We start from the raw sequence: 24,012 nt of genomic DNA, 5'->3' as shown, positions 1-24,012 counted from the left end.
TCTCTCAGAATCCATAGCTCTTTTCAAATGCCACCATTTATAAGGTCTTTCCTGATTTCTTCACTTGAAAGTTTTTGAAGGAAAAAAAAAGAAATGTACATGATAACTTTATTATGTACTTAAAAGGAATAGCAAGTTTTACATAATAGATTTACAGTTTCATGTGCAGTCATCTTTTTTTATTATACAAAGCTATGGAAATGCTTGTTTTATTCCATAAATAAAAAAATAAAAATGTTAAAAAGAGAGCTAAGAGAACAATATGCATAATGATCACAGTAATATAATGGAAAATAATGCTTAAAATACATCAGATCTCAGATGAATGCAGTGACCAAAGGACTCCAAGAGACTGATGATGAAATAATATATCCTTCTCCTCTCAGTTGAGATGTGATAGATTACAGTAGCAGAATGAGGGGCTGTCAGACAACATTAACATAATGGCTTATTGTGCATGACTTTTGTTGTTGTTTCAAGAGAAGGTTCTGTAAGTGTGGTGAGGGTACTGGGAAACAATAGCAATGTAGAAAAAGCATTGATAAAATATTTTTTTAAAGGGGCAGCTAGGTGGTGCAGTGGATAGAGCACTGGCCCTGAAGTCAAGAGGACCTGAGTTCAAATCTGGCCTCAGACACATAACACTTTACTAGTTATGTGACCCTGGACAAATCACTTAACCCCAATTGCCTTTTAAAAAAAATATTTTTTAAAGATATTGAATTCTCTTTATGCCATCCCATAGTAAAGCATAGCTAGGTGGCACCATCGTGCACAGAGCACTAGGAAGACTCCTTCCTGAGTTCAAATCTGGCCTCAGACACTTACTAGCTGTGTCATCCTGAGCAAATCACTTAATTCTATTGGCCTCAGTTTCCTCATCTATAAAATGAGCTATAGAAGTAAATGGCTGCTATAGTACCTTTGCCAAGAAAACCCCAAATGGGGTCACAGTGGGTCAGACACGACTGAAAAATGACTGAACAACAATATAATGAAGAATACCTACAGAATGTCAAGTCCATCAAAGGAAGACCTCAGGACTACAAGATCTTGGGTTAGGACCTGGACAGAAGCTTGGAGGTCTTGTTCAAGCCTCTGGTTTTACACAGGCAGAATCTGAGCCCCAGAGAAGTTAGATGACTTTCTCCAAGGTTGCACAGGTAGTAAGTAAAAGAGCTGTGATTTGAACCTACAGCCTTTGACTTCAAATCTTCCCAGTGCCCCTGTGACCCTAGGAGAGCTGATTTTACTGAAATGCTTTATTATGCTCCAACATTTCCCAGACAGAGATCCAGGGAACCCTGGTGCCTCCTATGACATGAATAGGCTTCCATGATAACGTGTAAATTTGTGTATTTTCCCTTCTAAAATGCTGAATATGAAATTTTGTGTGTATCAAAAAATATAACGTGAAACAGTTTTTTGGTATGAAAATACTTTTAATATCCTCTATTTCCTAACCTCCCCCAATTTTACCAACCTTTAGATTTATGAATTCTGTCACTATATTGATTTTAAGTCCTAATATTCCCTGGTATTGTTGGGGTTGGGATATGGGCCCTAAACCGCATCAGTATGATAGGAGCAATATATCCTAGGGCCCTGCCACATGTTAGCTAGCTTTTCCTAAGGCCCCACTGCATGCAGGCTGGACTATTTTTTTTCTTAAAAGGCATTGAAACTGTCGTGGAGACTGAATTGGCTCAGAGAACTAAAAACCTGATGATTGATTTAGCTTTATATTGAATTGGGAATAGAAAAACCAGGACACTGGGAGTTAACTGGCTCTTCCTTTAGGCTTCTAATTGGCAGACCTTCACGAGAAGTTCCACCCAGAGGCATGCTGGAGCCAGCTCTAACCAGTTCTTGAGAACCTTGTTAAATTTTCATTGTGAGCATTTATACCTGAAAATCTGGCAAACTACAAATCAAGGCTTGATTTATAATTCTGTTGATTATCTAGGCCTGAGAAAGTGATGGAGAAAATGTTAAAAATGCAGATTAAATGTAAAAGTGTGACCCGGTACATGATGGTTTGTAAAACATTTACCAGCACACCCTGGTCATGCCCCACTGAATCAATGCTGTTTATTTGCTGAGTATTCTTTCCCTGATCTGAATAACCTTTCTCTTCTAAGTCTAAGTAAATTTCCTCTTGTTAACTGTCGGATGTTTTGTAAGTACATCATTTTGTTTTGGTCTCAAACCTGAGTTAACATCCTGGCTTTAGCTGGATCTGGCCTGTTACACTTGGCCAAAATAATTTTGTAAGAACTATGTACAGCATTTATTGTTCTCTCTCTTCCTCTGTCCTCCACTTCCCCATCTCCGTTATTGTTGGATCAATGGGATAGTTCTTTTGAATGTTATTCTAAGTGCTTTTTCTTAATAACTAGCACATCACATAGCTGAAGCAGCCTCTGCTATTTCTACAGCAAGTACATAGAATTATAAGATCATAGTTTTAGAGCTGGAAGGGAGGAAACCGAGGCAGATAGATATTAAATGACTCAACCAGGGATCCTGGGTACCTATGGGGGAGGTTTCACTTTATCTTGCCTTCAGCTCTACACCAAGTTGCTGCACTTGTATCTTTGGTCACAGCTCCCTCCCCTGCCAACTCTAGCTCCCTTGCATTCAGGTATTTGAATGTACAATTAGATCCCAATTAGTATGAACAATGAATCCCCTGAAGTGGTCATAATTATTCAAATTCTAATTTATGCTGCAGATTTCCATTGACCTGGACTCAATTACCATATTTTATGTAATTATAACTTCAAGTAGTTCTAATTTGAATACGTGCAATTTGTACTAATGGGGACATAGCTATAAAGTCCTTGAGGTCAAGAATTTATAGCAAGACAGTCTTACTTATATTTGTATTTCCGGGGCTTAGCAGAGTGCCTACAGAATTTATTGTTCAGTCGTGTCTAACTCTGTGATCCTGTGGACTTCTGTCCATGAGGTTTTCTTGGCTGAGATACTGGAATAGTTTGCATTTCCTTTTCCAGAGTTGAACAGAGGTTACACAGCTAGGAGGTTTCTAAGGCTGGATTTGAACTCAGGTCTTCCTGACTCTAAGTCCACAGTTCTATCCACTGAGCCACCTAGCTGTATACAAAACAGTAAGACTTAATAAATACCTTTTTATTCATTCATTCATCTGTGAAAATCATCTGGATCCTTCAGGGTGGATTTTTTTTCTTCTGATAAGAGGATTCCAGTGTGATCCAGCACTAGCTTGGATTTATCCTTTTTCACTGTTGGCCTCGTCAAAGCTTCCTGCGTGGACTGATAGATGACTCAGCATTGTAATACGATTAAGACCCACAAAGCTAAATACACTACACAGTTTAATTTACAATTTCCATTCTAAACCTGTGCATTTTTCTTCTACTACCATTAATGGTCACAACATTAGATAAAAAATAATTTGCCACTATTCCTTAGTCCCATGCTAGGGTAAATGCATTCACTCATATCAGGAAAGTAGTTTTAGCTTCTGCTCTCTAGGTCTAGTTTAGGTACTTACTATTGCACTTATGACTTTACAGTTGGATTATCTGGATTCTTATATGACAGGTCTTTCTGATAAGACATTTCATGGGCCTTCATTAATCCAACACATAGTTGCCAACTTTTTGTCTCTCATTGATTGCTCAAGGGTCTTCTGAGGGCCCATTTAGCCCTCTAGCATAAGGATTAAAGTGGACTTGGTATATACCTGTAACCAGCAGATAGTGCTGTGAGGCAGGTGAGGAAATACCCTCCATCCTTTGGAATGTTTTGAGTTTGCCCCAAAGTGTAGCCATTCTTACCCCTTCTTCCTCTAAGCAGAAGGTTTAGGGTAAATGTGGGACCTTCCATTGGTCCATGACTCAGCCATGTTCTTTACTTCAGAAGCTGAAAACTTCAAAGAAATTCCTTCCTCCCTAAGACACTTTATGTACTTACTTACTTATGACTTCGTAGCCTAAGGGTAACTGGTTCAAAGGCATGTGGTTTATCTATCTGTTATTTAGGAACTTATATGATTTGTTAATAAAATAAAAAATATAATATCCTCCTTCATTCAGCTCAGCCTCCAACTAGGAAGTTTCGGACTGAGGTGCAAATCTCTGGCCTGGTTGGTGTCCTGATACTCCCTGGCTTCTTCTATTACAATCACCATAAACACAATTAATATACAGAAACGAATCAGAGAAATTATGATTAATCATAGTTATATATGGAACAAATTGGGAATTAGGAATAGTTTAAGGAAATGAAGAAATCATGTGGAAAATGCCTGTCATTTGCAGGGAAAACAGGAAGGGGAAGGGTAGTTAAACCTTCGCTGCTAGCATTTCCCTAATCTCAAGGAGTGATAGTAGTCAGTTTTTAACCTCAGTCCACTCCAGCCAACCTGGAGTCAGGAAGATTCATCTTCTTGAGTTCAAATGAGGCCTTAGACACTTACTAGCTGTGTGACCCTGAGCAAGTCTCTTAACCCTGTTTGCCTAAGCGTCCTCACTTGTAAAATGAGTTGGAGAAGGAAATGGCAAACCACTCCAGTATCACTGCTAAGAACACCCCAAGTGGGGTCATGAAGAATTGGATGTGACTGAACAACAACAAAGCTGGGCTGCTGGGTGGTTTGTTTGGTTTTTTTAAGCATTTCTTAGTGCTAAGTGCTTTATAGATATTAACTTATTTAATCCTCACAATAACCCTGGAAGGCATGTGCTATTATTATCCCCATTTTACAGTTGATAAAACTGAGGTAGACAGAGGTTAAGTGACTTGCCCAGAGCCATGTAGCTATAAGTGTCTGAGGCTGGATTTGATCTCAGGTCTGACTCTAGGCTCAGAACTCTGCCCATTCCGTACTTAGCTGATATGATTGCTGGTATCGTCTTCAATGCCTAGAATCTAGGCTTTGAGCTCACATCACAAAATACTTTCAGGGGCTTTTCTCTGTCTTTTTCCAACTGCCAATGTACCACTGGTGATGTGTCTGCTCCTTTTCAAACCAAAGTTCCAAATGAACCTCACATCCAGCCACTCCGGCTCTGCCTTTTCCCAGACTGAAGCATTTGCTCTCTCTCTCTCCCCACCCCCCTCAATTCCCAGGAGACTCTGTCTGTTTGTGACTACAATTCCCAGAATTCACATAGTTAGGTTAAAGAACCCCTCCCTGCCCACAGAGAAAGTCTGAGTACTCAGTTAAATATCATTTCTGGAAATCATCTCTATGACCAACAAAGGGACAGAACATTTTTCATGATAAAAAGTTAAGATGTGCTTGTTCATTTTTACTTTTATTATAGAAATGTATTTAAGATGTTTCCTTCCTGTATTTAAGAGTGTGGTGTGTGTTGCCCTACACACAAAGAGCCCTTTGGCTTATTTTCGAAATTTGATTTGGGCTGGGAGAGAGTCAGAGGGTATTTGGTAACTCAATATGTGATCAGAGTTCCAATTAAACTAACGATTTCATTCTCTCAAAGTTGATACTAACCCTAGAATACACTAAACTCCTAATGTATGATTCAGGCTGGAGCAAGGTGTCTGGTATGAAGGATCTTTCTTCATCAGGACGTGTGATTTTTTTCATGGTGGATATACCCACCATGACACAGATTGTAATCCCTCTATGTCTTAACAGATGATCTGTGATGGTTGCCATCGCTGGGACATTATAATCATACTAAGGGTGACCTAGTGATCTGAGCCTCTCAGAACTGGACTAGATTGGGTCTTGGATGATAGATACATAGTTCATTGCTGGGTCTATAATTAATATTTCATTAAGTACTTTTTAAGTAGCTGCCTTGTGCCAAGCACTGGGAATACCAAGACAAAAGTGACATAGTCCTTGTATTCAAGGAATTTACGTTTTAGCTCGGAGGGACATCATAATGATCAAGCAATGAATCAATCGGTAAGCATTTATAAATCCCCCCACCCCACCCCCACCTCCCTGCTCTTCATGTGACCTTTGGGACTTTGACACCATCCCTCCACAGTGTCCCACACTCCCCTTCATCCCTTGCTTTTCAGCCCTCTTTGGTAGCTTGTCTTCCCCTATTGGAATGGAAACTCTTCCATGAAATAGACTGTCTTATTTTTTGACTTGCATTTATATGGCCAATGCTTAGCAAAGTGCCTGGTGCAAGTAAGTGCTTAGTAAATGCATGTTGCCTCATTATGTGTCAGGGACTGTAGTAAGTGTTGGGGATAAAAAAGAAGAGGCAAAAATGTGGTTCCTATCCTCAGGGAGCTCTCATTCTAGCGTGGAAGACAACATGTAAATAATGATGCACATGTAATATAGATAATAGTCATAATAATAATTATAATAGCATTTTAAAGTTTGTAAAGCACTAGATAGATAGACAGATAGACAGATAGTTCTCCCTTTACATAAAGTTGCATCATGGGTCCTGCTGCCCAACTGTGGTTTGAGCCAAGGGTCCTGTGCTCTAGGCATTGAAGCAGATAGGGATGCTCCTGTTGCAGAACTGGGAGGAGGTGGGGTGCTTCTTGGGGAGGGGGAGCTCTATGGAAGAGTCCACTTATATTAATCGAGAACTCTGTGTATATATATACATACATGTGTGTATATATATGTGTATATATATATATATATATACACATACATACATATAGGCATACCTCTTTATTGTGCTTTGCTGATATTGCATTTTTTTAATACAAATTGAGGTTTAAGGCAACCCTACATTGAGCAAGTCTATTGGCACCATTTTCCCAATATGTGCTCACATCATATCTCTGTGTCATGTTTTAGTAATTCTTACAGTATTTTGAACTTTTTCATTATTATTATACCCTTTATGGTGATCTTTGATGTTACTATTGTAGTTGTTTTGGGGCACCAAGAAATATGTTCATATAATATGGCGAACTTAATTGATAAATGTTGTGTGTGTTCTGACTGCGCCACTGACCATCCCAATCTCTCTCCCTCTGGCCTCCCTATTCCCTGAGACACAGCAATATTTAAATTATGCCAATTAATAATGCTACAATGGCTTCTAAGTGTTCAAGTGAAAGGAAAAGACAATGCATGTGGCTGATTTCATTGTTTTATTTTAAGAAATTGCCACAGCCATCTCAGCTTTCAGTAACCACTACCCTGATCAGTCAGCAGCCATCAACATCAAGGCAGGACCCTCCACCAGCAAAAAGATTATGACTTTCTGAAGGCTCAGATGATGGTTAGCATTTTTTTTAAAGCAATGAAGTATTTTTAATTAAGGTATGTACATTTTAAAGGCATAACACCACTGCACGTTTAATAGACTACACTATGAGGTAAATGTAATTTTTATATGCACTGAGAAACAAAAAAATTCACTGTATTTCGATATTTGCTTTATTGCAGTGGACTAGAACAGAACCCACAGTATCTCCAAGGTATATGTATGTGTGTGTGTGTGTGTGTGTGTGTGTGTGTGTGTGTGTGTGTGTGCATATGTATGCCAGGAAGATATATCTAATTTGATCCTGACAACAATCCAATGAAGTTAGTGCTATTATTAACCCCATTTTCCAAATGGGGTAACTAAGGCAAACAGAGGTTGAGTGACTTACCCAGGATCTTAAAGCTAGTGTCTGAGGAGGGATTTAAATTCAAATCTTCCTGACCACAAATCCACTGCCCTACCCACTATGCAAAGCTGTTTCCCTGTGCTATATAGGTATATACAAAGTAAATTTATGGCAATTTGGGCAAAAGGTATTAGAAGTAGGGTGGCTCAGAAAAGGCTTCATATACTCAGAGTCTTTAAGGTTTAGTTGATCTGCTAGAGCTGGGATGGGGAACCTGCAGCCTCGAGGCCATACTGGGTCCTCAAGTTTAGCCCTTTGACTGAATACAAACTTCACAAAACAAATCCCCTTAATAAAAGGATTTGTTCTGTAAAACTTGGACTTAGTTGAAAGGCGGCACCCAAGGACCTAGAAGGTCACGTGTGGTCTCAAGGCCACCGGTTCCACATCCCTGTGCTAGAGCTTATAGTCTGTCGGCCTAGTATTTGAGAATGCGGGGTCACCTCTACATCATGAAGAGATGTCAGAGTAGGAGTTCGGTGGAGAAGGACCTTAATTCTTTTTTTAATTTTTTTTTAAATTTTTAACATGTGTTTTTAAAACTTTGGGTTACAAATTTTCTCCCTTCCTCCCTCCCCACCCACCCTCATTGAAAAGGCAAGCATCTCGGTACAGGTTATTGATGTGTAGTCATGCAAAACACTTCCATAGTAGTCATGTTGTGAAAAACTAAGTATATTTCCCTTCATCCTATCCTACCCCCCATTTATTCTATTCTCTCTTTTGACCCTGTCCCTCCTCAGAAGTGTTTGCTTTTGATTATCCCCTCCCCCAATCTGCCCTCCCCTCTGTCGACCCCCTATTATCTTGTCTCCTTCCCCCCTTATTTTCCTGTAGGGTAAGATAGATTTCCATACCCCATTGTGTATGTTATTCCCTCCTTAAGCCAAATCCTATGAGAATAAGATTCACTCATTCCCTCTCACCTTCCCCCATTTCCCCTCCACTGTAAAAGTCTTTTCTTGTCTGTTTTATGTGAGATAATTTTCCCCATTCTACTTCTGCCTTTCTGAAGGACCTTAATTCTTAAAATATATTATTCAAAATAGTCTATGTTGAAGGAAACAGATCTCCAAAGTGACACATTTTTTGAATGTTGTGTAATCTTCCCACATGGGAGATAAACTTTCAGATGATGAAAATATAACACTTCAAAAGATTATGGGAAAATGTCCATAGTTATGGAAGCCCAACATCTACTACAGACCAAGTCTTTGTCCTAATGTGATAATAATTCTCTTTGGTTTCTGTTGCCACTAGTGAACTAGCTATGTGACCTTGAGCAAGTGTCTCTTTATTTGTTTCCAATAAAGTAAACGGGCCAGATGCACACAACTCTAAAAGTATAAAAGGAGAGGCATTATACCATACAAGATGTGTGTAACATTGCTATCACAACAGGTTAGGCTTATGATCCTATTGAAAAGGACCAAGTTCACAGTAATTCCACCCTTGAAAGTGTAATTATGAAATTTATGAATGGCTTGTGATTATGCCACCAGTTAGAGGGTAAAAAACTCTAAGAATGGGTTGAAGGATTGGAATCCCAGCCCTGCAGAGGAAAGGTCATTCTCTCTCTGAACTGTTTTGTGCCTTCAATTTGTAAACGAAGGGATGTGAGGAAATGCATGATCACAAGTGTATATAAGAAATAAGATTAGATCAATCAGATTCTATCTTTCAGGGACTGAAAAAAAAACAAACCACAATTAGATGCTGGTGCCAAAAGCTAGGTGGTACAGTGAATGGAACACTGAGCCTGGAGTCAGGAAGACTCATATTCCTGAGTTCAAATCTGGCCTGAGACACTTACTAGTGGTATGACCCTGGGTAAGTCACTTAATGCTGTTGCCTCGTTTCCCCATCTATAAAATGAACTGGAGAAGGAAATGGCAAACCACTCCAATGTCTTTGCCAAGAAAACCCCAAAATGGGGTCACTAAGAGTAGGATGTGAGAAACTACTGAGTAACAACAGCCAGTCACACCCAGCTGAAGTCATGCAGGGGAAGGGAATAAGGACCACCAGTTCTTCCATATTTCCCAGTTCATAATCTGTTTTTTTTTTTCTCAGAGTTCCAACCTCCTAAGAGCCTGAATTTAAACTCTGTCTCTCTCTCTGTCTCTCTCTTTCTGTCTGCCTCTATCTCTCTCACATAGGGTTGAGGAAGGGAAAATGCCACTGATGACAATGACCATTGCCTTCTCTGTGGTAAGGCTACTTTTTTCCTCTGAGTGTGTGTTTTCTCTCCTCTTCTTTCCCTACACCCTTCCCCCACCCCAACCACGCACCCAACAAATCTGCTTTTAATTCTATCTCAGTCTCAAACCTTGTGCATATCTCCTTGGCCCAGGAGATGAACAGTAAAACTTCAAACCCTAGAAATCTTCTATGCAAATCCAGGCCAAGAATTCTTCCCTCTTTCAGAGGCAACATTATACAACAATCCTCAACAAAAAACATCAGAGAAGAAAATGGAATGAGAGTTGTAATGTGGATCAAGTAGCTAAAGATCTAACCAGTATCATTTAGTTTAAGAGTCTAATCCTAGTCCTTTCCCTATTCCCCTGAGCAAGTCAGTGTCTCTTTCAAAAACAAAAACAAAAACAAAAACATTTGTATTGATATCTTTTGCTTTTATATTGCTAAGCTTCCACATGCACCCCCCACCCAGCTCATGACCCTGCTCTCCCAGAAAGCCAACACTCATAACAAAGAATTTGTTGAGGGAGGAAAAGAAAAAACATTTAGCAAAATTATCAACCAGACCTTCTTTCTCTTTTCTGCAAAGTAAGAACAGTGGAATACCAACCTTGTAAAATTTCCACAAAGTTTAAGAAGATATTTCATTTACTTTAAGAATTGAAAACACATTTTCCAAGTGTGTTTCATTGATTTATAATAACCTGATTAGCTTATTGACACATTTTAATATGTAATTAACATAGAGATATAATGTATATAACATCTTCCTGTGACTGATTCTTTCGTGTTTAGTGCTTGGGAAATGGTCAAATGCTCTTGTTATTTTAAACAAAAGCAAATCAATCAGCTGTTCTACCTATTCTTATATAAACACATTGAAAAAGAGAAGTAGACCGAAACTCTAGTGTGTGCACCGAAAGAGTCACCAAAATAAATTTTTTAAAAGTCAAAGATAGCTATTTTTAATAAAAAATTCAGATGCATCCATTCATGGCCTTATGCCCCGAAGCACCACCAGAACTGGGATAAAGAAACTACACATATAAATGGTTTTTAACAGGTACTTATTAAAACCAAACATTTGTTTAGAATTAAGTGCATCTATAAATGAGATAAAAATAGGAAATCGGTTTCTGTTAAAAAAAATTCATGTGAAGAATTAATGCTGCTTCTGTGAGAAATTCAGTATTGGAGCTGGGATTCTAGGAACTTAGTCAATATTTATTAAGTACCTCCTGTGTGTAGGATAACCACAGAGTTTTGTACATAGGCATTTAACAACACTTGTTGAATTCTAATGGTTTGGCAGGGACTTCAAGTACTGTCCAGTCCTACCATTTTACAGATGAGGAAACCAAAGGCCAGAGAAAGGAAGTGACCTGACCTTGCCTGCGGAGCTAGAACCTGGATTTAGAATCATCCCTACTGGCTCTAGATGCCATTCTGTGTCATAGAGCACTCAGTTTGGAACCAGAAGACTGGACTGTTTTGTTTTTGGTGAAATTAGACTTAGACAAATTTTGATTTCTCTTCAGAGTTCTATGACTCTCTGAAATACAGATGAAGTATTTCATCTGGAAAATAAATTGTATTTTTTCCAGTGGAAGAAAACATTGACTTTACTAATAAACAGATCCCTAATCTAAAATGTAATATTCTTAACCAAATCTGAAAACAAAAGAGAATGTTGTCCAGTGGTCTTGCCGTTACTTCACACTGCCATCTTTTTAGAAATATTAAGCTCCTGACAAATAGATTATAAAGTTGTCGCTCCATTAAATTCTAAAATAGTGAAAACAAATGACCCATCTCCAAGAGTGTCATATTTCTGGAGGATGGTGTGATTAGGAATCTCCCTTAAATCTGGAAGCTCAGTTCAGAAGAATAGCTCCAAGCTTTGAGAGACAATTAATATCTCATAGGCAGCAACAGTTTTGAATGGGTAGCCAGGATTTCAGTTACACCTGAGCAGAAAATAATACTTTCTAGTGCTTGGTTGAAATACTCATTCAGAAGTGAATGAGGGGTGGGGGGTGAGTGGGGAGGTGTCATTAAAAACTGAGGATTATTTGAATTAGTCAATTGCAACAGGTAAATTCATGTGTTTAAACTTTCTGGAGTTGGGGGTTGGGGGAGAAGAGAAAAGAAAGAGGGAGGGCTTGGGAGTGAAAGGTCCATATGATTTTTCTGGGGTTGTGAATACATAAATAACAATGTTCCTGTAAGAAGGACAGAAGCTTTAGGGTTAACCTTTTTGCACATTTGTGAATAACCTATTGACCCAGGAAAAGATCTTCTGTTGTTGGCTGCCTGCATCAATCATTTCTATAGGAAAAATAAACACTTTGCCATCTAGTTTGAAATAAAAACTAGAACAAAAACCTAACCTAAAAAAAAAAGGATTTTATTTTCCAAGGCTTTGTTGAATATTAAAAGATGGATTTTTTTCTGTAAATGTTAATTTCACTTATTTTTATACCACCTACATTTCTTACCTCGTGGAGAGGTGCTTTGTCATTGCTTATAACAAAGAATAAAGTGTTCAGCAAAAGTAACTGATGCATTGAAAAAGTTTGCCATTAATTATGTGCAGCCTTCTTCACCCATAGCCCCCCATTTCTGTAAATGATGGTTGGAGGTGCCTAAAAGATGTGTTCTTGTCTAGAAACTCAGTACTACAGACATTTAAAACAGTCACGTTTTGTTTCGTATGTGGCCACTTTGAGTATGCTTGAATTTTAGGAATTGTATAGGTTTTGCTGGAATTGGTATGTGATTCCCTCCAAAGTCCCTGGAGATCAAAAATTCACTTGGGCGTTGGGGAAGAGCAAGATCTAGGCTATTTCCTGGATAAATGTTATATAATAAATCTGTAATCACTGATGCAAAAAGAGTGTTTATGATAGTCATAAAATTAGTCCTTCCCTTTGGAATTCAGATAGCATAGCAACATACCTGACTGGAGTTGACCGAGGGGGAGGGGAAAGAGGAGGGGTGGAGGCAACATTTTTTCCTCTTAGGATTTGTCTTTCCTCATCAATGGGGTGTGGGGGTCTGTGTGCAAGAAAAATAGGAATGGGAGATCAAGGAGAAAGATCTGGGTCATTAATAATGCCTAATAAAGTTGTATTGGTCCATTCAAATTATCAAATTATAATTCTAAAGACATTCAAAAAATCATTTGCATGAGCACTGTTGTGATTATTCAAAAAGAAAATCTTATTGCTTGTAGCTGTCTTCTTGAAGACTAGCGTTTTAATAGAATCATATTTTCTTTTAAAAGAACCAGTTTTTCCTTATAAAATGAATTCCTGCTTCTCTAATATTGCTGGTCATATATGCCCTATTGTTTGCTGTAACTCTTAACGTATTGACCTCCAGGGACTTAGGTTTAATGGTCGTATTTTTTAAAATGTGGGGAGAAAGCTGGCCTTGAAGCCACAGAGATATGTGTCTAAGTCCTCTCTCTGACACACACTGGCTACAATGTCTGGAACATAATAGGTACTTAATAAATGGTCACTTTTGTGACCCTGGGCAAGTCAGTTAACCTCTCTAAATTGAAGAAAAAGTGTCGATCTGCTCTGGTGGAGAGAGTTTCTTCATCTGGAAGTTCTCTCTACTAAAAAAATCATAATCTCTCTTCCTTCCCAGATTTCTGCTATTGTCCTTTATACTGCAACCAGGGAAATGGTGACAATGAAAGTACTAAAGATTGGTAAGAAACTTTATGAGGGTAAAACAAAAGAAGTCTATGAATTATTGGATAGTGTTTGGGAAAGTCCTGGTCCCAAAGGCCAGACAGATGATAGCAAGCAATATAGGTAGAAAAAATCACCTGGAAGAAAAAAGCTGTAATCTCAAACAAAAATTACTAGTTATATTTTCAGGTTGTTACAGGAAGCAAGTATCAAAACTACCTTTTCAAAACATGTGATGAGACAGCTTTCATTGCATCTTAAAGTGAAATGATTCCAATTGAATGGGTATATAGAAGAATTACAATTGATTCTTTTCTCAGAAGAAATCCTGGTGACAAAGAAGGATTTTGTCCACCTAAAGTTGTTTTTCAAGGATGATGCCAAAAATGATTCAAAGTGGTCTCAAGGACAGCTCATTGCTACAGAATGGTTCTTTGTTGGACAGCATAGATTGGATTGAGGTAGATATTATGAGTCATTCCACACATGCTATTTTTGAAATACTGGAAAAATCCTGGATACCTGAGAACTGTACATTAGTTGACCTGAAGACTAAATTTGGTGTTGATGGAATAAAAAAAATTATTCTTATCAATGTTACTGATGGTTATTCCTGGTGGCTCTGGCCATCTGGTGATCCAGCCCAACAGAAAGACAAGTAGTCATGTTGGGACCTCAAGGAAGTCCTCCAGAAGGTAAAGAAAAACTGAATGGGTTGCTGACAGAGTAGAGTTTCTTCAAAAAGTGTGAAGTCCATGCAGCTCTGTGGTATTGATGAGCTCAACTTCTGACTTTGGTCATTGTAAAAAAATTAAGAAGGCTTGTGGAAATTGTAACATTCCCTGTGATCTTTGAGTTATACCTGCACATAAAGGACCAGATGAAACTCTAAAGATTAAAGCAGAGTATGACGGGAATAGTGTTCCTACTTAATTTGTGGCAGTGGTTGGCAGAAGCAATGGTTTGGGACCAGTGACGTCCAGTAACACTGCATATCCAAAAGTCAACTACCCTCTCCTTACACCTAATTGGGGAGCTTAGGATGTGGTCCTCACTTCAAAAGCCTACTGGTTTTAGCTGTTCAACTGTACTTAACACTTGAGGGAGTCGTTCAACTTGTGGCCCAAATATTTGGATTAAATAACTATGTGGTACAGACTAAACTTTGAACAAACATGTTAATCATGTAAATTTCCTTGAAGCAGGCAGATAAGAAAATGAGAATTTGGTTTATAAGAAGAATGCCGTGTACTTTTAAAAGTAGAGAGCAAAAAGATTCTAATTTAGCTTGCAAAGAACGTTGCAGATCAGGCAAGAGAAGAGATGATTGTAAACAAATCATAGAAAAATGCTAATAATATTTCTTGGAGTAAAAAAAAAAGAAATCACAAGTGTACTTCCTATACTCAGTTATTTTTTTAAGTGTATATTCCTTCTCTTCCTTCATTAATGCCAATAAATGGCTAGAAAGCATGGATTTTACTGACAGACTCTCACAGGTAAATATTAAAAGGGTTTTACTTAGATGACTTCATTGCCAATGATTGTATATAATAAAATTTCCATTTCATTTCAATTTGTTTTCAAAGAAACCAAACACTAAATTTGGACATATTATAATGTCATGAGGAGGGAGCTCATTAATCTTTTGTAGAAAATCATCTGAAAATTTTAATGTAATAAACACACTAGGCATACATAACTCTTCTCTTCTTTGGAAGTGTTAAGAATCTTAGAGAGTTTCCCTTAAGGGGCTTATCACTAATAAATAAATGCTGGGGAAATTTTTTTTTTCCATTTTTTTTTAAAGATAAAAAAAAAAACAGTAAGGTGGATAATCAGACTCCATTATGAAATTTGGCCAGTGTATCATCACATAATAATTTTCTTAACTTACAACAGTTACTTAAAAGGTCTGTATCATTTATTTTTACCACCAGTAATAATAATAATAAGTACTCACATTTTTATAGGTTTTTCAGGAAGAACTCTGCACAATGTTTCTGAGTGGTAGTTAGTGAAAGTATTACTGTTACCATATTATAGATGGGGAAATTGAGGCTCAGGGATGAAACGACTTACTCAAAGCTGCTAAGTGTTAAAGCTGTGGTGTGAAGACAGGTTTCCTGGCTACAAGTCTATCTTTCCATTGTAACACACTGTCTCTCTATTTATTTAGAATCATAGAAGTGTAGAATTATTTATAGCTACTTATCCCCACCTTCCTACCTTCTCCATCTTGATTGTCATCACTCTTATGCCTGCCTAAAAAAAAGTTGTAGATTAAGGATGCTCTGGTATTTTTTTTTCTGTTTAAATTTTCCCATGGTTATGGACACTTTTTGATATTTCATTTCCATATACAAGTGTGAAATGCTTTTGCTAAATCATTTATATCTTACAGTTATACATAGACGCACAGATAGTGATAGTAGGAAATGGAAAGGTCAACTAGTCCAAATCCCTTGTAAAGTTGGAGAAAGTGGGCCTCCCAGGCGAAGAAACTTGCCCACAGTTTAGTCAGTTCAGTGAATTGGCTCAGCTCCCCAGGTCATTCCACTTTACTCTCCAAAGCACTGAGTTATTAAAGTAAAGTGTGATAGATTTTCAGTTATCCAATCTACTGGAGTGAATGTAAGAAATCAAATAATTAAAACACAACCACTAACTTTGCTCTGTTTATAAAGACATTTTTGTTCAAATTTTTGTAAATTGAATTGTATCTTACATGATCCAGGAACTCTGGTTGCTGAAAAGACTTTTAAAAATGCATGACAGATATGAGGGTATTTATATAAACCATGTATCTTTGGGTGTAATTGAACACCTGGGTTCAAATTCTACTCAGCCATTTACCACCTATGTGACCAAAGTTACTTTACTTCTCTAATCTTTACTTTTCTTATCTGCAAGATAGGAATAATTATATTCATAGTGCTTATAATACTGATTTTAATAATAATAATAGCTAGCATTTATTATAGTGCTTTAAGGTTTATAGAACATTTTTCAAATATTATCACATTTGATTTTTACAACAACCCTTGGAGATAGATACTATCTTCATTTTATAGATGAGGACAGTGAGGCAGATACAGGTTAATTGACTTTCATAGGGTCACACAGCTAGTAGGTGTGTGAAGCCAGATTTGGACTTAGCTCTTCTTAAGTCCAGGTCAGTGCTCTATTCACTGCCCAAATCTCATTCATTGAATTTTAACAAATATTTATTAAGTATCAGCAGTAAGCAGAGCATGGTGCTATGTCCACTGGGGAATAGACAGCGCTTATGTAAATGAGGCTCCCTGTCCTCTCAGTGCTTGTAGTCTACTTGGGGGATAACACCAAAGAGGTAAGAATAACACATAATATTATATAAGAGGTACATTAAAGAAGGCGAAAGAAAAATGCTGTATGAAGGTCCGTAGGATGTTATTTGAAGAGCCTGAAGTTTCTTTTGCTAAACTCTACCCCATTCAAATGATCAAATTGTAGTTTTAAAGAAATTCAGATAATGAGTTTTCATGTTAAAAACTGCTTCATGCAGTCTGACGTACCACAAATGAGTGTAAATGGGCCATAGCATATTAAAAACGACAAACTACTTTCAAGTAAAAGGTATTATCAAAGTGGTGTATGACTGGAAAATGAAGTGGGCAAGTCATATCATGGAAGTGGAGCATAAGAGATGGGCAGCTGCAGTGCTACCTACGTACACCTTAGAAGACTTAGACGACACCAGATCATTAGTTGGATCCCAATGGAGGATTCATGGGAAGATATTTTGGAAAAGAAGATGAACCAGATGGGAAGATGTAGATGAATTGTGTTCTGCACATTAGAGGAAGTACCCACAGCAATGAGATCACAGATCCATTGAAGCAATGAAGCTATATAAAAATGTTATCTAATATTAATGGTTTTACATTTTTTAAGTTTATAATATGTACATAATTTTGTTTGAATACATAATTTCATTATATCCTAAAAACAACACTGTGGATTTAGTCATCTATTTAGCATCCCTATTTTACAGATGAGGAAATTGAGACCCAAAGAGAGGCAGCAACTTGGCCAAAGTGCCCTTGCCAGGGAGTTGCATCAATGAGTCTGGTACTCGAACCCAAGTCTTCTGACTTCAAGCTCATCCATCTTTCTACTATACTGTGCTGAGAAAAAATATTTATTTGAAAACTCATGATGAGTTTTCCTCACCTAAAAGACTACTTTAGTAGTACTTAAAAAAAAGTGATAGGGGCAGAACCTGTGATTTCATCGACATAGGGAACTTCCAGATGATGAAATTCCTCTTCCCAACCCAGGTCTACAACTTCTCTGCAACTTAGACTCCCTGAGAGTCACCTAGAGTACTGACAAGCTAAGGGACTTGCCCAGGGGCCCAAAGTCAGTATTTGCCAAAGGCAGGATTTGAACCCAAGCATTCCTGACTGGAAGGCCAGCTCTTTATCCACTCTACCAATGCTGCCTCCAGCGTGTAATGAACCCCAGGGAGCTGTCTACCTTGTCTCTGGAAACACTTTCCCCTAGCGGTAGTGTCTTGGCCTCGCCCAGTCTCTCTTTAACCTAAGTATAGGTAAGCATCCCCGCCCCAGGCCATTCTGCCCAGGGGTCGCCTTCCTTATCTAATTCATCTGCTGAGGCTCTTCTAGGTGGCTGACCCTCCAATCTCTTTTCCTAGTCTTTGAATTTCAATGATTTACTACAGATTCAGTATAACTAGTGACAATACTTACTCATTTTCTCATTGATATGTGTCAGGATTAAGAAGAGAGAGTGTGCCTGTGTGAATTTCTGAGTGCTTATAAGTAGGCATTACAATTTCTAGATGGGAGGGGGGGTTATCAACTATGCACATGCTTTGTGTCTGCAATACTCATTGTCCGAATATTTTAAACCATCTCAACAATTGCCTTTCACTTTTTATCTGGATATCTGGTCTTGTAGACATTACACATTTTGGTAAAGTTAAGTTGGGTCTATCAATCTTAACAAATATAGAAGACAGCAAAAGTGTTTTTCAAATTGATACCTGATGAATGGAGAGAGCACTGAATTTACTGTCCAAAGATCTGGGCCAAGCACCTGGAACTTTGAATGATACCGGTTATAAGCCAGGCGATCTTAGTTAATTTGCTTGTGGGCTTTGATTTCCTTACTGACAAAGGGAGGATCCTACTTGCGCTACTTGCCCTACAAGGGGGTTCAAAGGATTTTTGTTAACATTTATATAGCACTAATGATATGTCAGGCACTGGGCTAAGCACTTTACAATTATTTTCTTATTTGGTTCTCACAACAACTCTGGGAGATAGAGGCAATTATTATCCCCATTTTACAGATGAGGAAATTGAGGCAAATGGGTTAAATGACTTGCCCAAGGTTACACAGCTAGTGTCTGAGGCTGAATTTAAATCCAGGTTTTCCTCACTCCAGGCCCAATGCTCTATCCACTGATCCATCTAGCTACTCCTGGGGTCAAATGAGATAATGTATCACTTTGCAATGGAGAAGCTATATAAATACCAGCTATTGTTATTAATACATCTTAATTAATGAGAAAAAATACTTATTTTCCATACAATGAAGATAAGTGTGTTAATGGAAATGACGGGAAAGACAGTGTAGTGTACTGGAGGGGATAGAATCCTAGACCTGAAATCCAGTCAGCTACCTGGCACAGTGGATAGAATGATAAGTCTGACTGACAGATCTGAGTTCAAATCCAGTCTCAGATTCTAGCTGAGTGACCCTGGGCAAATCACTTTACCTGTTTGCCTCAGTTTCCTCAACTGTAAAAGGGAAATCTTAGCACCTGCCTCCTAGGGTTGTTAAGATCAACTGGGATAGTATTTGTAAAAGTGTTTAGCTCAGTGCCTGGCACGTAGTAGGCTCCATATAAATGCTTATTAACTTCCCAATATAACCATAAATAAGCAGTTCTCTAAAGCTTTCTGAGCTTGCATTTCCTTATCATTAAAATGGGAATGATAGTATTCATAGTACCTACCATAAGTTAAGTGGTCCCTAGACTTTAAAAGGTCACATAAATGTCAGCCATTATTATTATGGAGATAGGATTTCATCCCTGTGGTATAATCATTAGAATGCTGAACTTGGAATCAGGGTGACCTGGGTTCACATTCCACCTCAGACACAGTAGTTTTGTGACTAGAGGTAAGATGCTTCTCATTTCCCAACCAGCCACACACCTCTGGACTTCCTTGTGACCCAGGGATCTTTTCACTTTACGAGATGAATTCAGCCCAAGGAACTCGACCTAATAGTAGCCAGGGTCCCTGGGGACTCTCCTTTCTTCTGATTGGAGAGTGGAGAGCAGAGAGCTCTTCCCAGAACTTCATTTAAGGAGGCTCCCAGGCTAGTCTTTTCCGCATTACCCACTCAACTGCACTCCTCTGAACCTCTTCCAGCCTTTCTGCTGGATCCCTTCCCTCCCCAATATCCCTCCCACTTTTTAGCTTTTGGGTCTTGTCTTCCTCTGTTAGATTGTAAACTTGCCTTTGCCTTCCTTTTTTGTATCCCCATTGATTAGTGTCTGGCAAATGGTAGGTACTTAATAAATGTTTATTGACTGAGTATCAATTTCTTCATCTATAAAATGGAGGTGATAATAAAAATAACCTAATACGGTTTTTGTAAAGCTAAAGATATAATTTACATGAAGTGCTTTGCAAACCTGAAAATGGTATATAAATATAAAAATGATAATAATTACATAAATGTGACACATAATATTAATATAGAAAACCATATTATATAAATATATAAATTATAATTATATAATTATGTATTATGCACAACTGAATTATTATTTATTTTATAAAATTATATCATATTTATCATAAATTTATTATATAAACTTATATTTATTAAATTATATTCATATAACATTTTATTTGTATTATATTATTGTGTATTACATAATATATTATATTTATATAATACATTATATTTATCAAATTATTAAATTTATAGAAATATATAAACAATATATTTATATGATGTAAATATATAATGTATTTATATAATATAGTATGTATATGTAATATAACATTAAATAAATACAATATATAATTATTATATAATAACATAATATTAAGTAGTATGCTATAAGTTAATAATTCCTTCCCAACTCCCTGTCTTCTCATCCCGTACTATTCTTATTCATGTCTTTTCAGAAATTCTCCATAGGGAATCCCAATAAGCTGGAAGCTTTCCTCTGTTCATTATATTTTTGACCACCAGTGCATCACTTGGGCTATCCATTTGTGGATCCCAGTCACTTCTGAACAGATGATGTCTTTTATGCCTCTTTTAGTCATCATGGGTAAGAGGCATAACACTGAGATTCCTTCCAGCATAGTGTAAAAATGTTAGATTAAAATGGACTCCTATTCCCTCAAAAGCTGAGTGAAATAATAATCAGTGGGCTGAAGCTTGCTCATTGATTTCCAGGCATGCAGTTGTACTTGAAACAAAACCTCCACTGCCCCTCTTCTCTGAGAGGCCCAAACACACACACTCCCTTCCTCTTAATTCTTATGAAAGGGCCATTAAAGAGTTTGTTTATGGCTTCACCAAAATCAGCATCTAGTTCAAAGAACAAAAAAAAGAGGTCAAAACAGTGCAAGACTTTCCAAAAGTTTCACATTGTTGGCCGAGCAGCCTACACAAATGGAAATAGTATTAAAGTTGAGATCTGCATCATAATTGAACCTCCAGATTTCCATTTACAAAAGAAGGATGTAGTCAATAAGAACAAATAACAGCAAGACAGCCAAGGAGAGGCTTTTAACAAACTTCCACCCCGCCCCCCACCCAAGGCTGGCTACTCACATCCATTTCAGCTTAATCACCAAAGATATGATCGTGTTTGATGTCTAGGCTGTACTATAAGGAGCAATAGACAAGCCCATCTGGGATTCCACACCCCCCCTCCCCAGATATGAACCACTGATAAATATCTACAATTGTATCTTTTCATACTTTTCATTCATTCTTCAAAAACAAAAGCCATTTGAGGAGTTACAGCATTTCCCCCTGCTCTCCACAAAGAAAAGTTTTTGTTTTTCTTTTTTAAGAAGAAGAAACAAAAGGATGAAAACAGAGGGAGTGGAAAGAAGAAATTTGACACATATAAAAGAAATTAAGCCAGCCATAATGTCTATGCTTCATTTGAACCAGGCTGCCCCATCCTGCTGGGTTGGCCATAATACTCTATCACAAGCTCTGTTCTGGTCTCCAGCTGGGTGGCTAATTAAAACAATTATAAAGACAAAGAAGGTATCAATGGCATTCCCAGAAGCAAACAAAGAGATAAAGCATTGAAGATTTAAATTATCAATGGCTAATCTCTTCAGTCTGGTTCTGAAGAGGTTTCAGGTCCCCAGGATGCCTAACTCATCTCTTCACTCAGTTTCTGTTTGGTTAAGTGGAGATCTCTTCTGTGACCATTTTGAAATCATTCACTTTATAGATATCAAAATATGTTAACAATGAAATTATGGTAAAACACTAGCTCTGAATTTTTGACATCAGTTTTAATGATAAACTTCCCAAAGTGTTTTTTTTTTCTTTTCTTTTTCTTTTTCTTTTCTTTCTTTCTTTTTTTTTTTTGCCAAGGAGACCTTTATCAGCAATATGAAACTCGCCTTGGTGATGTGACCGGCCAAGCACAAATTTTAGGCACTAATTCAGAATAAGATGAAAGTTGAAAGTAAAGTGAGGCTTTCAGGCAAAAAAACAAAACAAACAGCTTTGTTGTTTGCTGTTGATAAATTGAAGATTGTCAAATAGATAACATATTAGAGACCTACTTTGATGTTTAAAAAGAAAAAAGATGTTTGTGATGCCGATTTTTCATCCTCCCCAAGATGGATTGCCTCCTTATACCCATAAAAATTGCAACTTTGATTGTAAGGCTTTGCAGACCAGAGAGAGGGTATTTATTCCCTCTCTTTCACGCTGAAAGCAACACTCGGTTCTGTCACAACCACCAGCAGTAAGCGGCTGCATAAATGAGTTTGGGAGCCTCTTATTATGTTAAAGATTTTCCAAAGGGTGGTAACCTGAAAGCCACAGGCTAGTTTGCACACAGGGAAATGTCAGGCAGTTTTGAGGAGTTTACAACTCAGGATGTAGTGCTTGTCAAACATGCTGACCTTGATTAAAATGTGTGAAGGACAAGTCTTCTAATGCCTTTATTAAAATACAATCGGTCTTCTTTGAAGCCATCTTGTATACAAACCATGGAAAGGAAGGGGGACTTTAAAAAACCACGCATTGCTGAGCAAAAAAACCCACTGACTCCTTTTAAAAACCAGTAAGTAATTCCCTGCTTGGTGAAAATATCTCCAAAATTCACTCAGTCTGGAAGAACCTAAATGTGTTGCAAGTTTCTAGCAACTTCATTCCTTCTTTTAATCTGTTTGCACCTCACACTAGAGCTATCATGGATGGGGTGCCGCAGGCCAGCATCGAAGTCAGCTGTGCTTCTAATCATCAGTAGAAAGAGCCAAATGCTACTATTAGGCAGAGAGGAACCTTTAAAGACGACTGTGAAAGCAACCCTCTGCCTTCCTTTTACGGTAGAAGAAAGTAACAGGCGAATACAATCCCAAGAGGAAGACAGTAAAAAAGAGAAGGCAGATTCACAAGAAGTAGGAGCACAACCTTCAGATTTCTCTCCTTTGTTTCTAGCAGAAAGGGAACCGGAGCCGAGTTGTTTTTTGTTTTTTTTTTTTTTTAATTTTCAGATGACCACCCAGTCTGTGTTAGCCTTTGGACTATTTCTTTCACAAAAAATGTAGGAGCTTTTTTATTTCCCCTCCTTGACTTCCAAATATTATCTGGAAAAAAAAAATTAGAGGTCTTTTTAAAAGAAACTTAATGGTCATTCTGGCCCTAAGAGTTGGGTGATTATTAAACATATGAATACTGAGAAAAATGGAACTGAGCAGTTTCCAGTTTAATAAAAGGAGAAAATGAATTGCTCATGACTATTTTATTTTTGCACCCTACAATTATGAGAATGAAGAGTTTCATTTTATGACATTAAATTGGAGTACTAGTCTGAAAATAGAGGGTCTATTTGGGATTTTGCCACTGATGAATAGTTTTATTTGGGGAGTTATTTAATTTCACTCTTTCTCAGTTTGTTTATCTGAAGAATGGGAATAATAAAATTTGCTCCTGGTTCATTTGACTCTAAATGAAGCTATATCAGAAAAGCAGTTTTCATTAAAAAAAAAACAAAAAACACTTAATTTTGTCTTCTTCTTTAGCAGATTTCCCCATTACCCCACCTCTCTCCACTTTCTGTTTCTTTGCCTACTGACTTAAAACATTCTCTAGTTTACCCCATGTTTAAAAAAAAAAACACAACAAAAACTTTCAACTATATCTATCATTCCCTCAAGCTATCCTTCTTTCTCTCTCCTTTTCTCAC

General features: G+C 37.6%; 1 pseudogene; it reads left to right on the top strand.

The window, feature by feature from the left end:
- Nucleotides 1-13,515: 13,515 nt before the first annotated feature.
- The window catches only part of LOC114032873, a 46,911-nt pseudogene continuing 36,414 nt past the window's right edge, over nt 13,516-24,012 (top strand).

Source organism: Vombatus ursinus, unplaced genomic scaffold, assembly GCF_900497805.2.
Source record: "Vombatus ursinus unplaced genomic scaffold, bare-nosed wombat genome assembly UNPS02000580.1, whole genome shotgun sequence".
Classification (NCBI taxonomy): Eukaryota; Metazoa; Chordata; class Mammalia; order Diprotodontia; family Vombatidae; genus Vombatus; species Vombatus ursinus.
Note: the sequence above shows the minus strand (reverse complement) of the source record. Positions and strands in the feature narration are given on the sequence as shown.